Here is a 17,837-nt window from a genome sequence, read left to right on the forward strand (position 1 = left end):
TATATATAAGTTTTGAAAAAAGGAAAAGATAAAGTATATTCTTATCAATGATATTTTGAACAACAATTTTACATATTAATTAATTACTATGTAAATTTTTTTTAATTAAAATCATAAAATTTAATATATTAGCTCTCATTTATCAAATAAAAAAAAATTATTTAGACATTCCATTTAGAGCCAAACCCATATTCAAAAATATTTACTTTACATAAACATAGACTTGACCCATTTTATTGGGAGCTCACTTTAACTGTGAAAAGGCCCTTTCTCAGATAATTATCTGAGTTTTTTTACAAGGATGTCAACAAACAAAAGTGAATTAACCATGGTGTGGCTCTAAGAACTATTTATATAGATTGGTAATTTATAATTAATAATGGTAAATATTTATTCTTTAAATAAAATAGAAATTATTTATATTTCATTAATAATGGTAGATAATTATTTATTCTTAAAAATAAAATAGAAATTATTTATATTTCTTTAATAATGGTAGATATTTATTTTTCAAAATAAAATAGAAATTATTTATATTTCTTTAATAATGGTAGATATTTATTTTTCAAAATAAAATAGAAATTATTTATGTATATTGAGTTAAAATTTAACAAGCTTTGTATAAGAAATATATATTTATTTTGTTATATAAGAATTATGGATATAAAAAAATATTTTTCAAAAAGAAAAAAAATTTTTAAAAGAGCTGATTAAATAATATGATTTTGATAAATTTATTTCTTTTCCAATATCTTTAAATATTGAAATACTTTTACATTTTATAAAAGGGGGATTAGCTCATATGGTAGAGCGCTCGCTTAGCATGCGAGAGGTAAGGGGATCGATGCCCCTATCCTCCACATATTTTTTAAAATTTTTTGGATTTAGAAGAACATCAATTATATTTTTAAATTACCTTATATAAAAAATAAAAAAGAACAAAACATGAATATTTGAACTGCATTATTGTAGCTGTATAACGCCATCTAGCGAGATAATATACATAACATTATATTTGCATAGTTTTTTTTAATAAATGTATTGAAATTCAATTATATTCTTCGCTATAATGACCATCCCAATTATTCTATTTAAGCATTTATTTAATATTTAAGAACTTTTTAATTATGAAATAAAAAATTGATTCGGATTTTTAAATATATTGGCCAAATTTGAAGACTCTTCACACGACAACAAGATTATGTAATATATATTTTTTAATTCCTTCTACATTCACACTACTAATATCAAGATCATGTAAAATTATTATCTCAGTATTTCCAACCAACAGAATTTTTTATTTAATGTAGATATATAGGAATTTAAGATTAAAATCAGCGCTTCCCTTACCCTATAAAATAATTAAATATAATGCATATGCCCAATCCCTTTTTAATCAGCCCACGATAATACTTTTAGGATTATTATGCGTACAAGTACGTGCGTACCCACAAATGGATAAAGGGCTCCTCACCCCTTTTTACATTCAGTTTGATGGAAATGAGGAATACCTAGTATAGTACAACGAATTATAGAACGATGCTATCATGTATCTTACCACTCTAATCCAGGTTTAAACAATTTTCTAAACAGAAATATAATATATTAACGAAATTCGTGTCATTATTATGGATTGTCAATAGAATTTATCGCAACAGATCTTATACTTTCAAAAAACTATATAATAGATCAGGCGTTATAATTATCAGAGACCTTACGAGCCGAGCCGTATTAATTTTTAAAAAATAAACCAGGGCTCAGTGGCGTAGCTACGGGGGGGGAGAGTAGTTCGGGTTTGGATCCCCCCCCAGAGCAAATTTTTTTTTTAGATGTTCAAAAGACTCAAAGGTGACTTTGAATATTTATATTTTTCTGGTTTTGATGTTTGTGGAAGGATATTATAATACTATTGAAATTATTCTGGATAGTATTATTATAAAAATTTAGGCAATATAATATTTATAATTAAAGCAATATAATATTTATATTTTAAATAATCGCTTTTTATTTGTAAATTGATTTCTATAAAAGTATAAAAAATTGAAACGTATATCTAAAAGTTATGTCGAATGTGTTATTTTATTTTAAATTAGTGTTGTTAATGGCTCAATTTGAGCCGATATGGCTAACTCAATATATTAGCCTGAAAATTTTGCTCATGGATGATACAAAGGTTTGGACATTATTTCTGAATTCTCTAGGCTTAAGCAATATTTTTTGTCTAAAATATTGAGTTAGCTGTTTATAAAAATCGGCTCAAATCGAACTGTTTAATAACACTAATTAAAATGATCAATAATTCTAAGACTTTTATATTATAAGAAAAACAAATATGATTTTTAGATAAACCCGGCCAAAGGCCGAGCAAAAGGGCAGAAGGCCCGTTAAAGGGGGGTTTGGGGGCGAAGCTCCCCAAGCTTTTATATGTATGGAATTCCTTTAAGGAAAATTCCTAACTACGCCACTGGCTGGGCCAATGATAAAAAAATATTATATTTTTATAAATTTGGCGCAGAATAATATATCAAATTCTTTCACTCATTGTATTTCATATTTTCTATATTTCAAAGCTAATTATATCTCGTGTGTTGAATATGTTGATCGATGTTATTTTATTATTTATTTTGGCAATTGATTTATTTTATATTATATCAATTTATATTTAAATTTAATCGGTGATTTTATATTAACATTTTTATATACATCAATTTGTATTAGTTATTTTTTTTATTATTGTTTAAAAAAAAGATATATAAAGAGATAAAAAAATGTAATTTATTGAGGAAAATAAAAATGTTATATATCATATAATAAAATTTAAATTATGATTAAAAATAAAATGATAATCAAAAAAAAATGTGAAATATCTATCAAATAATAAATGTCAATCTACGTCTGAACTCGGGGTAAGTATTATCTAATTTGATCTTGATTTTGCAATGTACATTTATTCTATTTTATGCCTTTATCGATTATAATTCTCTTACGATGGATGCTTTGAACAATTCCACATATATGACTGAATTTGTCAAGCTGGATTTCCCCAAATTTAGTAGCGATGACAGCGCCTACATAGGGAAATTGCAGAATTTCTTCAACACCAGCAAGATCTCCAACGGAGAAAAGGCTGCTTTATTTCTCCGAAATCATCCTGATGACGAATTCAATAATATTGGGCCAATTAGCAATGAGGCAGACTTTCAGGACCCAATCGCCCTGCTTGGCAAATTCAAGTTACAACATCCATCGAAGACTGAGAACGCTAAACTTCTTTATTTTATGCTGCAACTCAAGGCAAAGATGAGACATTCTCGTCTTGGGTCAATCGTGTAGCACGACTCAATAAAGAATGTAAATTCGATGAATTATTGAGAAAGTGAGAGTATCTTCGAATTTCAAAGATGTCAGGAAAGCGGTCAAGAACTCTATGACCATAGAAGACATTTACAATCTAGGTCTAAAGGAAGACACCGCGGAGCCAAGTGGCATCAAGGTCGAGATGAAATTGTTTCATTTGAATGAATCACCTGGCGTACAAGAGGTTAATCACATGGGCAGAGTCAAAAATAGTTACGTAACATCAAAACCCATTCAGGACTCTCACGCACATGGTATATCTCTTATCAAGCAACCCCATTTCATCAATGACAATCGCCCCTCACAGCATTTCGATGAACGTTACGATTTACGCTGCGACTATTGCCACGACAAACGATTCAACGGACGCTATGACAACGTCCGTAAAACAAACGATTCAGACAACGACCGCGACGAACGATTCAACGGATGGCACAGCAAATTCCACGACAATCGTTTTGATCAAAGCCACGATAATTGTCACTATAACCGCAACCGTATCGATAATCGCAACAATAACTACGACGACGATCGATCCAACAATATCGGGTACAACGTCCATGGCAATCGCCACGACTCTCATTGTGACCATCATCAAAGCCCTGATCGACGGGATGACTGCTATAGAGGTGATAGCCGAACCAATTATTTCCGTCGGGGTCAGCACAGTCACAACCCTCAAAATATTAATGGTTTTCCGAAAAAGTCGTCGAGGCCCAACCAGTATAAAAATGACAATAATACTCACAATAGATCTTCTGATTACAAAGATCGTGATTGTCAATTGAATACGAACCAAGCTATGAACATCGAAGTAATTGATGATGACGACGACTCAAACACAGACCTTAAAGAATATAATCTGCAGAATTTGGAAGTGTACAATCTGGGGATCAAGGATACCATATATGATGCGTACAACATGACTGAGCATCAACAACATACCCACGTTGATGCAAGTTGACACCGGTACTAGGTACAGTATACTTCCGAAGCTGACAGCTTAGACTGTTGGCATAATAGCGATACGTAAGACGGATATTAAACTCAATGGTTATAACGCTAGCGCTATCAAGATATTAGGTCTTGCCAATGTGAACGTTAAGTATGAAGGAAACTCACATACACTGGAAGCCATTGTAGTGGATTGTGATAAGATCCTCCTGCTAGGGCGTATGTGGCTCCATACCTTCAACAACATTTTAAAAACGTTCATAGTGGATAATGTAGAGAATGATCTCGAGAAGATAATCTCGCCAACAAAAAAAAACCTCGAATCAACTTACTCCTACAAACCCAAAATAGTCAGACAAGAGAAAGTTCACTTGAAGCCCGATGCTGTACCTAAGATCATACCTCTAAGTAGAATTCCGTGCGCCAAGATCGATGCAACGACTCAGAAATTGGATTGCTGGCTGAAACACGACAAAATAAACCTTGCTCGAAAGGAATCTAGATGTCCGATGCCATGAGCGATCCGGTTTGGAAATTAGCTAGGGTTGTCTTTAATTTATCAAGCCATCGTTCGGTTTGAAAAGAAGACTGCACCATGAACATGGGTGGCGTATTGCGTGGTGATTATGAATGTCAATGACATTATCACTTAACTTATCCAAGGAAATCATAAGCCGAATTTCTTTGGAGGGTGGAATGTTGAATATGTTCATCGATGTTATTTTATTATTTATTTTATATTATATTAATTTACATTTAAATTTAATCGGTGAAAATTTTATATTAACATTTTTATTTATACATCAATTTGTATTAGTTATTTTTTTTTATAATTGTTTAAAAAAATTTAAAAAAAAGATATATAGAGATAAAAAAAATGTAATTTATTGAGGAAAATAAAAATGTAATATATCATATAATAAAATTTAAATTATGATTAAAAATAAAATGATAATCAAATAAAAATATGAAATATCTATCAAATAATAAATGTTAATAATTCAATTCCAACATCGTGCACAAAATACTCAACTAGTTTATGTTTATATAAGAAAAGTATAAATATTTTATATTATTATTATAACTTTTATTTTTAGTCAAATCATATAACTTTAATTTGTCCTCATATACTATATTAGGTAAATAAAATAGTTATTAATTTAGAAGACTAATTTATAATTTTTATTTTTAGTCAAATTATGTAATTTTAATTTATTATATTATACCAGGTAAATAAATAGTTATTAATTAGACTAATTTATAATTTTTATTTTTAGTCAAATGATGTAATTTTAATTCATTATACTATACCAGGTAAATAAATAGTTATTAATCTATCTCTGCAGGTCTCTGATAATTATCAAGAGGATATTAAGTTACAATGCATTAGGGAAAAGTAATTGTGGCAAATAAAAAACAACCCATTCTCATGATATATCATTTGCCTAGTATCCTTTTTCAGACATATCAAATAATTAGTTATATTTTTTATTTTAAAATAATATTCTTTATACGAAATAAATATTCCCATAATACATAAAACGGCACTCATCATACCATATAAAATTGTCCTAACAATGGGAGTCATGTGATTTAAAAAACTCTAAACTATATCCACGAAGTTAAATTTACGGACAAACGTTCATAAATGTCAATTAAAACTGACATATAAAACATGCTTCTTTTTCTTTAGAAAACCATACAAAACAGTTTTAAAAAATATATAAATAAATTCAATAAATTGTTTAATATATTTTTGTTGTTGTTGGTGTTCTTTTTTTGCACGACGTTGTCTGTCATAGCATCTTTGGTAGTTAGTTATAGCATTTTTAATAGTCGGTTTTAGCATAATTAATCTTGATCATTCTATCTCATGCTTGTTACCATTAATTCAGTTTCATTGTGGTTAATTAGGCATAATATTTAAGTATGCCAGTCAAATATGTTATCATTTCAAATTCTATATTAATGTATTATTTTTAAACATCATGCTAAGATCACTTTTCCCTTATCAATCATTTTAATCCAAAACTTTTAAAAATCGTAACCAACTGAACAATATACATTTATTCAAAAATAACAACCGAAAATTTTGAACTAAGAACCGAAATTAAATCTTTATCCTATTGGTTGGACACTCTGTTAACCGCTAAATCATAAATGATTCTTACCCTTCCCCTGGGTAGGTCCATATAAACGAAGGAGCTGGTGGGGCAGTTTACCGAGATGCTAAATTTTGTTTCTTGGGACAATTTTTACCCTAAATTAATTATATTATTAATATCCTCTCTAAAAAGATCTTCAAAATTGTTAGGCCTTCGAAGTCAAACATTGTCAAAAGAAACAAGCAAAAAAGTATTTTGATTTTTTTAAAAAATTAATATATAATATTTTAGATTTGTTTAATTTTAGAATTATTTTAGATTAGTTTAATCTTAGGATTATTTATAGTAATCTCTAAGTTAAGATTTCTTAACCAAAGATTAATCATTATTAAGGTTTTAATAATTGTCAGGAATATTTATAATTATTTCCAAGACAAGGTTCTTTATTTATTCAAATGATTATTTTAGTTTATATATATATATATTATAACAGACGGTTGTTCGTTGAATTGTGGTCAAGAGAAATAATATCAACTAAATATGTTGATTTTTGCTAAGATGCATTTAATAATAAAAATTTATGGAATATATGTAATATTTAAATAAAACATCAAAAAATTAAAAATACAATCATGCTATTTTTTAATAATTAGGTGATGTCTCAAAAGAGTGGCAAGAAAATTTGGAGAATTGGGATTCTCCAGAGAGGTCGGAAAATAATTTGAGGTGAAATTAATGATAAATACGTTTACCGTTTAAAAATATCTGTAACTAGAACGTATATTATTTTTAAATCTTATAATAATTGATCAATATTAGAGCTATTAATTATAAAAATAAAATTATATATCAAGAATTTATAATTGTAAACAAAGGTATTAATTTGATAAGTAGAATTTAATTAAAAAATTACATTTGATAATAAACAATTTTGAGAATCAATATTATACAATTAATGAGGTTTGGAGGGATAATATTGAACAAGATTTTTCATCCTTATTTATAAAGTAATTAAGTTTATTGAAGGATTTTAAAGCAAGTTTAACCGTACCCAACCCTAACTTTTAATATCTTAAAAGCGACTGATACCATTTGCGTGGAAGACAAAATACCCAGAATTAATGAATTATTAGACACACTAGGTAATGGATCAAAATATATGCTATTAGATTTATCAGAAGGGTATTTTCAAAAAAGCTCTGAATGTGGAGATGAAAAGGATGTTAGTGATCAATACGCCAAGTAAATTGTATCGTTTCACGCGACTTCCGTTTGGAATAGCTTTAGAGTCAGCCATTTTTCAACAATGAATTTTTTAAAAGGACTACCCGGGGTAGCTGTATATTTTGACGATATAATAATTAATGGGGAATCAATCAAGATTCATAAAAGACCTAATAAATGTATTAAAAACGTTAGAAACAAACGGTATGAAATTAAATAAAAAAAAATGCATTTTTTTAAAGAAACGATTGAATTCTTAGGTCATACAATTTGTGAAGAGGAATCATAACAACAAATGTCAATGCAATTTTAGATGCTTCGTTTCCTAAAAACATCAAAGAATTTCAAGCTTTTATAATTATATTAATTATCAAAAATTTATAAACAATTTTTCCATTATCTCCGCTCCTTTATATATGCTTTTAAGGAAAAATGTGCCATGAATGAAACAAAAGTAATTAATAAATTTAGAAAATTAATTATAGAAGCACCTATTTTAATCCATTATAATCCTAAAATGACGATAATTCTAGCTGCTGACGCGTCTCAACATGGAATAGGATCAGTATCATCTCATATCATTAACAACAAGGAACTTGGCTTCACTTCTCGAATATTAAATGCCTTCGAATGAAATTATAGTCAGATAGAGCGTGAGGGTTTAGTTATATAATTGGTAATCATTTTACTATAGTCACTCATAAGCTATTTATATCGTTACTTAACCCGCATAAATGAATAACAGATTATCAAGATTAGTAAGATAGCCCTTACAACTAGCAAATTATAATGATGAATTACAACATCGAGGAACGCAAAAGAATAGCATTTCGGATATGCTTTCCCGTTTCCCAATTGACGGGAAACCATCTGTTTGGTAAGAATTAGATATTAATTTAATAGTAGCGGATGCTCCAAAATTCATTTCAACTCTAGATATAAGATCACACACAAAAAATGACCTAGTACAAAGTTTTACGTTGCATCACAAATGGTTGGCCGACGAAAACCGTTTTTCCAGCACCGAAATGAACTTACATCGAGGCAAAGTTTATATTATAGGAATTAAGAACCATCCGAAAAATATACAAGTAAATATTTTATCCTTTTTTCATATGGGCCACCAGGGTTACACTAAAACAAAATTATTGGTTTAAGAGAACATTTGGTGACCTAATATTAATATCGAATAACAGTAAGAATTGTGAATTATGTCAAACACATATACTAGTGGTAAAATGATCATAGGAAAATGGCCCTTCGCAAATAAACCATGTTCACCGGACTAATTAACGGAGATATATATTTAGTAATAATAGATAGTTTTAGTCCTGAGATACAAAAACTTAAGACATATAATTTTACGGGAGTAGGAAAAGTATTGTTAAGACATTTCGCTATATTTGGTTACCTCAATACTATTGTTACTGATAAGGAGTCCCCATTAGAATTCAGTATATTTTGCAAACAATTACTAATTAGAATTGTACATAGTGCCCATTCCACCCACGATCCAACAGAGAGGCGGGGTGCTTAGTACAAACTAAGAGTTTTAAGAAAAAACTTAATGATTATAACAAAATACAAGATTTTCTTTAATTATCGATGCTCCACAAATAACCACAAAACAATAACGCAGTCTCATTCTAATGTTGACAAATATAATGAAAAAGATTGTAAAATCAATGTTTACTTATTGAAGTATATTTAGTTTTTCGACAGATATTTTTGTTTTACCGTTAACATACTAGTAATTTAGCCAAATAATATATTTCTTTATCATATTTTTTCATAAGATTCCATTCTTTTTGTGTATGCAAATTCACAATAATGCAAAAATGATAAAAATAAACATTTTACAAAAATAATAAAACAAACAATTTAATACAACACTTTTACATATGGATTTTCAATTTATATACTCAATTTTATATATAATTTATATCAACGTTTTTTTAAATTATTTATATACTTTATTGAATATGTTCTGATTTTTTTTCAATATAAATAAGTAATTTTTTAATTACTAAGCACATTTTATAATAAAGTTATATAAAATAGTAATTATATTTCATTCAATCTATTAATAAATAGTTTACATTTATCTTAATTAATTTTTTTTGACGAATAGATCATTTATTAAATGAAGAAAAATTCAAAATTTAGGTTTGGTCGGTGGGGCTTAATGACCCATGTAAGATATAAAGTTGTATCGACAAATCTCGTTCTTTGTCGTAGGTAGAAGCCTTCTTTTGGATCGTAATTAAACGTAACCTTTGCTCTATTATTTTAAATAATTTTATAGCTTGGGATCTGATCCACAGGTTTCTGAGACTACCGGAACAAACAAAAGATTATTAAGGTGGCTATATTTTCTTTTGTATTTTCAGCTTTCATGAAGGAGTTGAGAGAAACGATCTACACATGTATAATCCCAAGAGAGGGGTAAACCTTGGTTCCAAGGGACTAGCGTCATTCCATCCGGTCTGGTTTGATTATCAGCGCTGAGGCCAGAGGCCAGCGTAGAAGGAATATTTGTGGATTTCAAGATTCTATGGATCGAATTGTTGGCATAGTGCCTGGGTTATCTATCTTTTGAAAAACGACAGTGTATGGGATGGTGTACAAGGCTATCGATATGAGTTTCACATATGACACATGATTTCGGCGTTACGATTTCACAGCCTAAACAAAGACCTATTATATTCTAAGTTCTTCATTGGTTAGTAACAAGCCTAAATTAGAACTAGGTATAGTTTCTAACCATTCGTAACCAAGGTAGCATATAGCTGAGGCTGGAATTATTTGATCCGGCAAAAGAGTCGTATTGTGGTCATTAGGTATCTCGGGGTTGGGTTTAGGTGGAGAAAGAGCGATGGAGATTTTCTTAACAGCTTTGAAGTGTAAGTATTGGAAGCAATGCTATATCAATGGTAAATTCCAGTAGTCTCCTTGTTTTATAGAATTTAGACATGAGAGGCTTGGAGCATTTTTGTTCCAGAGGTCTAATGCTGCCGTATGATGTGGATCGATAGTATCAAGTCTCCAAGTGTGTATCAAAATTTAGCAACTGTAAAAAGGCTGAAATGCTTAGGATATGGGAGAATGGATACTACCACCTAGCTTTGGTGGAAGGGCTGCATCTAGGAGAGTGATAAAAATTTGATATTTAAAATAGATTAGGGGGTATTAAATGAACTTCAAGTATTCAAAATAACTCGGATAAGAAAATAGGAAATAAATAATATCTGTTTCACAAGTTATCGTATTTATTTGTTGAGTTTAAGAGTTAAGGTTGAATTGTTATTGCTAGGATTTAAAAGACACGCCAGATATGGGTTAGTAATACATATTTTTAAGAAGAGATATAGAAATATTTGACTAAACAACTAGCCAAACAACAATACAAAAGTAGTAACGACTTATATGATATTAATTTTACAATAAAATTTATTATAATAAACTAGGCAAGGTAGCAATGGTGTCTTGCTGTTTTCTACAATGGGGGGGGGGGGGGGATTGCTAATAGATGCTGGTATACTTTTAAAAAAATTTATAATTTTTTTTACTCTAAGTGCTAATTATTCAAAATTTTGAAATAGGGTGCTAATCCCTATTTTAAAAGTGGTGCTATTTGAAAAGGGATGCTTTTGCACCCAAAACACTTAGCTAGCGATGTCCCTGCAAGGTAGATATTAATTGAACAATTATGATAATTGGGGTGATTATAATGAATTTAATTTATTTAATACCGAAAGTCTAACCTTTTTAAATTATTTTATTTTGAATGATAATATTAAAACACAATGAAGGTCACCTTGCAGATTTAATATTATATTTATTTATTTCTATTATTTTTTTTATTTGATAAAATTTATATTTTTCCTTTTTAAAATTACAAAATAAGAACAATAATTGGACTCTTCTCCAGGGCGTTACCCGAAGGTTCTATTTTGGAGTTTGTGCTGCTTTTAAGGCTCGTTGAATGATTGGGTCATAGTGTGTACCAGATGAATCGACTATTACAGGAACGACAATTTAAATTGTGTGGTCAGTAGATTCCAAACTAGATAAGAGTATTTGAACGCAGCGAGCAACTACAGAAGCTTCCAATCATTCTGTCTATGGGTTGTGGGAAGATGAGAATTAGCATTGATCCCTGTTTTCCACAAATTTATGGGCTCGATTAAAGAAGAGTCTTTTTTTAGAATGATGGGCTATGGTTATTTGCTTTGTTCAAGTAATTTTATTTTAATAACTTGCTTATTTTATAAAATAAGAATGTAGTGTATATAAATAATTTATATGTACAACATTGTAGTTTACATAGGCATTGACAGTTTACCTTTGCATTTGTTGTAGGGATTTGCAGTTTAGTCAGAGACCCAATTATAAATTGATAAATATTTTATTTTTTATTTAAACTATATTATATTATTTTTTTATAACTGTATTTTATTTTATTATCAAATAAACCTGTTTACTTTTAAGGGTTCCGTTTTATTTTTGGTGATCAGTTTGCCTTTGAAAGAGAAAACTGCACATGCATTGCAATAATTTATATGAAATGTTATGCGTTACTTAAATTTGTGATTATAATTTAATAAATTATCATATTAGAAACTTACTTCTTTTGACAGTGCCAAAAAAATATAAAAATAAGCATATTTTTTTAATTTTAAAGGGTTCGAACCGAATTTATTTTTGCCCTGGACTGCCAAAAGTCTTGGCTCGGCGCTGCTCCTGGGAGTCTATAATTTTGATTCAACCATTCTTACTATTTATTTTTATTATAAGGAATTCATCAAGATTCTTTATCATTTATTCAATTCAAGTTTTAGATTATGTTTGGAAAATAAAAACAGGAACGATTCCAATATAACCGTTCACTATATTTTTAACATTATAATAGGAATAGAAAAATTACCTGACTTTAAACTCGTTTCTCAGTAGCTCATTTTCAATGTATCTAGATCCACAATAACTAGGCTAAAAATTAAATTGGGTGAAAAATACTTAACAGATATTATAGATAACTAGTATTGGTGATAAAATATCTGACAAAATAATTTAAAAAAATATTTTAAAATATTCTATATGTCCTATAAAAAGATAAATAACAAATTGTTTTATTTTGGCATTCAAAATAAATTAATATAACTCAAAAGATTGTTAAAGAGGATTCACCTTATAATATAAAAATAATAATAATCTTTAATAAAAAAAATTGTCTTGTTAAACCATAAATTTCTTAGAAAACAACCAATATACAAATTTCTAAGCTTTTGAAAAGAAATTATTACAATTTCCTGTACCTCTCTTTTATGAAACAAAACACACACCCCCCTCCCTCCCCCCCCAATAAATAAAGTAGCAATATTTTTAATGTTAACCTTCCACCCTTATTTTTTCTCCCCTTTTATTATTTAATAAAATTTAAGAAAGCGTCTTTATTGCACAATTTAAAATATAACTATGATTTTTAGCTAGAAAAATTCAAAAAATATAATTTTTTATAATATTTTATAAAAATACCTACTTTTATTATTTAATATGTTTCAAACAAATTAATACATTTAAAATGGTACAAAAAAATATTAAAAAATTAGTGTTAAACGGCTCGATTTGAGCCGATTTTTAAAAACGGCTAAGTCAACATTATAGCCAGGAAAATATTGCCTAATTTTCGAGATTTCGCCAATAGATGTTCAATCCTATGTGCCATTTATGAACAAAATCTTTAGGCTTGCATAATATTTTTCTGGATAAAATATTGAGTTAGCCGTTTTTAAAAATCGGCTCAAATTAAGCCGTTAAAAAATATGATACAAATATTTTTAAAAAGAAATGAAAAACTGCCAGATGTAATTAAAATTGTAAGAAAAAGATATGAAGTGGTCTTCTAACAAAAGAATTAAACTAATCATTTAGATAAATTAAGGGAAGAAAGAAAAAGCAAACATATTTTATAATTACTATATAAAGTTTTCAATATCTAATTCTATGAATGAGGTTTTTTCCATATAACAATTCTTAAATTATCTGAAATATTTTTTTATCGTGATTTGATTTTGCTCATTAATCATTTTTTTCATTAAACTATTCTTTTTATAAATTAAAAAAAATTACTTTGATATAGGTCGATACAATTAGTTCGAATGTATGTATTACCCAGTTGCTTCGTACCCTCCCCATTATAGAGGATACGGGTTTAGTGAATACCTAATTTTTACTATTAAATAATAACCATCATAAAACCGTTATAAATATAAAGAGAGCTTATTTCTTTTCCTTCTATTTCTTACTTTTACAATTTAGATTCGGAATTAACATTATGAGAATAAACTTACAAGTAAATTATGATTGCAAGCTTCATTAAAATTAAAATTTAAAAGTATATATGGATAATTTAAAATCGAAAAATATTCTTGTGGAAATGAAGACTGGGAAAAATCTTATACTATTTTTTTCAAATTTTAAAATAAACTTAAGTTTTATTTAGATTATTTTATATTTTTTAAAAAAATTCGTATCGGTGTCACAATAAAAGTTGTGTAGGTGCATCTCTGATATATAGTAATAAAGTTCGAAAATAACGCGATATTGCTCTTCAAAGAGTTTTTGTCTAATTTTAAATCTCTCTCAGCCACGAAGGTTATTTTCCGTTTATTATAAATGTGGCATTAAGCTTTAAATAAAAATTATATATAAAAAAAATAAGTCTATTTTATAATAATATAAAACGCCCTCTGGTGATAAAATATTTAAATATGTTAACATTTTATCTAAATTTTAAAAAAAAATTGGCCTTTTAAGTAAATATTTTTGAGATTAAATTTAACAGTGTATTCAAATGCTTTAAAAACTTCTGCTTTTACAAAATAAAACTTTTTTTAATTTAAAAAATAAATGTACGGTTATTTAAACTAGCTTTAAATTAGGAATAGTAAAATTTCTATAACTTGGTTTTTAAAAAAATAAATAAAGCAAAGGTTCAACCAAAAAAGGAATATTACCAGGGTTAGAGAACTGCACGGGCTGTCCGTAGCCCGACCCGACCCGACCCGACTCGGCCCGGCCCGACCCTCGGGCTCGGGTCGGGTTCGGACATCAAAAAAAAAATTCTCGGGTTCGGGCTCGGGTCGGGTTGTAAAAGCTGTCCGACCCGAAAACCCGACCCGACCTGAAAATATATATAATAATATTAATATCTTAAATAGTTAATATAATTTATAATATTAATTATAATTTATAATATTAATTATAATTTATAATATTAATTATAATTTATAATATTAATTATAAAATCATACTATTTAATATTTATCACATTTTAGGATTAAAATGTCAATCATATTAACATGTCATGTCATTATTAATTATTATTTTATAAACCTAACAACCGGATACCAAACTATTTTATTACTAAATTGTGTTTCTCGTAAATTACAAGATAAGACATATTTTATGTAAGTTTTATTTATTATTTAACTAGCCTATACATTGTCTTTTTTAACATTTGTTTTAACCCTTCACTACAAAGGTAGAAAAAACTCCCTTAACTACAAAGGTGGGGTCTATTTTACCCCAAATTTTGATTAGATATATCTCAAAACATATTAAAAATTGAGATCTAAAATTTTGAGTTTATATTTAAAAAATATTGGAGATAATAACAAAATCTTAGATTAATATTTACTTCCAAAAAAAAGTTAGACAAATTTTCCTAAAATTACTGAAATAAAATTTTCTTTTTCAGTACTTCCTTTAATTATTTTATTATCACTAAATAAAATTCAAAAAATTAAAATTTTATTAAATCAATGTTGAATAATGATAATTACATAAATTTTATAAAAAAATATCATATATCAAAAAAAATATTAACCATCAAATATGTAAAATTATTAAAAAATAATAATGTAAATATATATCTTAATATTATTATTGAATATTTTTTTCTTAAGAATACAGCTGGTAGATACGTTTTTGGACTTCTCTCTATGGGAGGCTGACAATGCGTATTCTGATGCTAGCGCCGAAGTTGACGAGCTAAAAAAATATCTAGATCCGAAATTATGTGTTGATGACGATAATATTTTAAAATGGTGGAAAACAAACCATTATGAGTTTCCAAATTTAAGTATTTTAGCTCTTAAATTCCTGGCTATCCCTGCTTCGTCGGCTAGCAGTGAAAGGGCGTTTTCAGCTGCTGGTAGGGCCTTTGAGGAGAGAAGGACTCGTTTAAAGCCAGATAAACTGGACGCCTCTTTATTTATATATCATAATTATTCACTTTGTGATATTTTGATAATGATATTGATGAGGTCAATATATAATATAATATGTTCATTATATTTTTTATATATTTATTAACTTTTACATCATATCTATATTCGCATAAATGATGCTTATTATATAATCGTTATAATTTTTAAATTCGCTTGTATATTAATCGTTTTATAATATTTTTTACAAATTTTAAAAATGCAACTTAATATATATCTTGAATAGATTATGGCCGTCAAATAAACTTTTATTTAAGGTGGCTGAACTGAATAAATACACATAATTTTTTTTTTGGTTATTATAATATTAAAACTTAAATTGCAAAATTTTATTCGGGTCGGGCTCGGGTCGGGTCGGGTTGGATTAAAAAATGTGTGCTCGGGCTCGGGTCGGGCTCGGACAAAAAAAAATTTTAAATTCGGGCTCGGGTCGGGCTCGGGTTGCGAAAAAATTACTTTGCAGTTCTCTAACCAGGGTTACCAGATTCTTTCAAACAAAAAATGGAATTAATAAACCATAATTCCAATAATTATTTATTAAATTTTTACATAAGAAATATGCGCATAAAATAAATCATCAAGGTTCTGATAAAGCATAGATTCAATATCCTTCGATTTATTCAAGTCTCTTGAAATATCTTTAGAAATTTACTTAAAATTTTCTTTATTAAAATAACACTGTATAATTGGGAATATTTTGGTATTTCCATTATTTGAGGCATCCGTTAATAAAGAAAATGGATAATATTCCTTCGAATCCTTATGTTTCTCTTGCAAGACTTATGTGATATTCAAAACGATTTAGTATTTTGTTCTTCTACATTATATGTTTTTTACTATTTTTGAATATGGAAAGAATAGACAAGTTTGCAAAAAAACTAAACGATTTTATCGTGTGATTTACAAAATTCCTAAATTAAATATATATTTTTGCCTTTTTTAATGTTTTTCACATCATGGACTATCAGTTCTAGGCATTCGATATTGCGTAGTTATTTTATGTATCTTTTTTTAGATCTTCTTAATTTTTATATAATTTGATTAATGGAATAAAAATAGAAACATAGATAAGTATTAAATTAGGAGGAAATTTTATTTAACTAATCAAAAATTATTTTTAAATAATATTAAAAATTGTAGAATTGCTTTAAATTTATAATAGCATTAAATATAGATTGGAATTTAAAAATCTTATCAAACTCTTATTTAACATTCACATAAAAATCATTTTCATTCTCAGAATAAGTGGATTTACTATATTTCTTTTTAAAATTATATAATAAATATTTTGTTTTTTCTTTTCTAAAAATGAAAAGGAACAAGATGTTTATTTTAATGTGTAATCGAACTAAAATAAAAAAAAATGGTAGTGTAAATGTCTGATTAACTAATTTTAAGTATTTTGTTAAATTTCTCCAAATTTATTTTATAAAAATAAGGAGAAAGCGCATAATAGACGGCGTATCTCGGCGAGAACAAGGGTAAAAAATAGTAAAGTCTGGCACCAAAATAATATTTTTTTGTTGTTTACATTCCATAAACCATTTCTTAAAGAATAAAACATTTAAAATGAACCTCCTAATTTCAGCTCTGAAGTTCTAGCTCTGCCAAAATATCGATATATCCATTTATCATGATTATCAACAGATCTCTAAAGATATTTGAGTTAACTATTTTTCTTCTTAATACTTTTTACCGTTAGGTTAAACGGTAATGAGCGTAACCTTTTGAATCTGAAAGACTTCAAATAATATCCTCAACGACTTTCTATGTCTTTTCGGGCATTTTCTAGGTTTAGCATCATCTGTCCTTTTGCGAAGCTTAACCTAATAATCAGCTTTTCGCTCGACATGACCAAAACATCTGTCTGTCACTCCTTAAAACCTAGCTGATATCGTTATCCAGCATA

The sequence above is a fragment of the Gordionus sp. m RMFG-2023 genome, chromosome 5, assembly GCF_954871325.1.
Source record: "Gordionus sp. m RMFG-2023 chromosome 5, tfGorSpeb1-WG-v2, whole genome shotgun sequence".
Taxonomy (NCBI): Eukaryota; Metazoa; Nematomorpha; class Gordioida; order Chordodea; family Parachordodidae; genus Gordionus; species Gordionus sp. m RMFG-2023.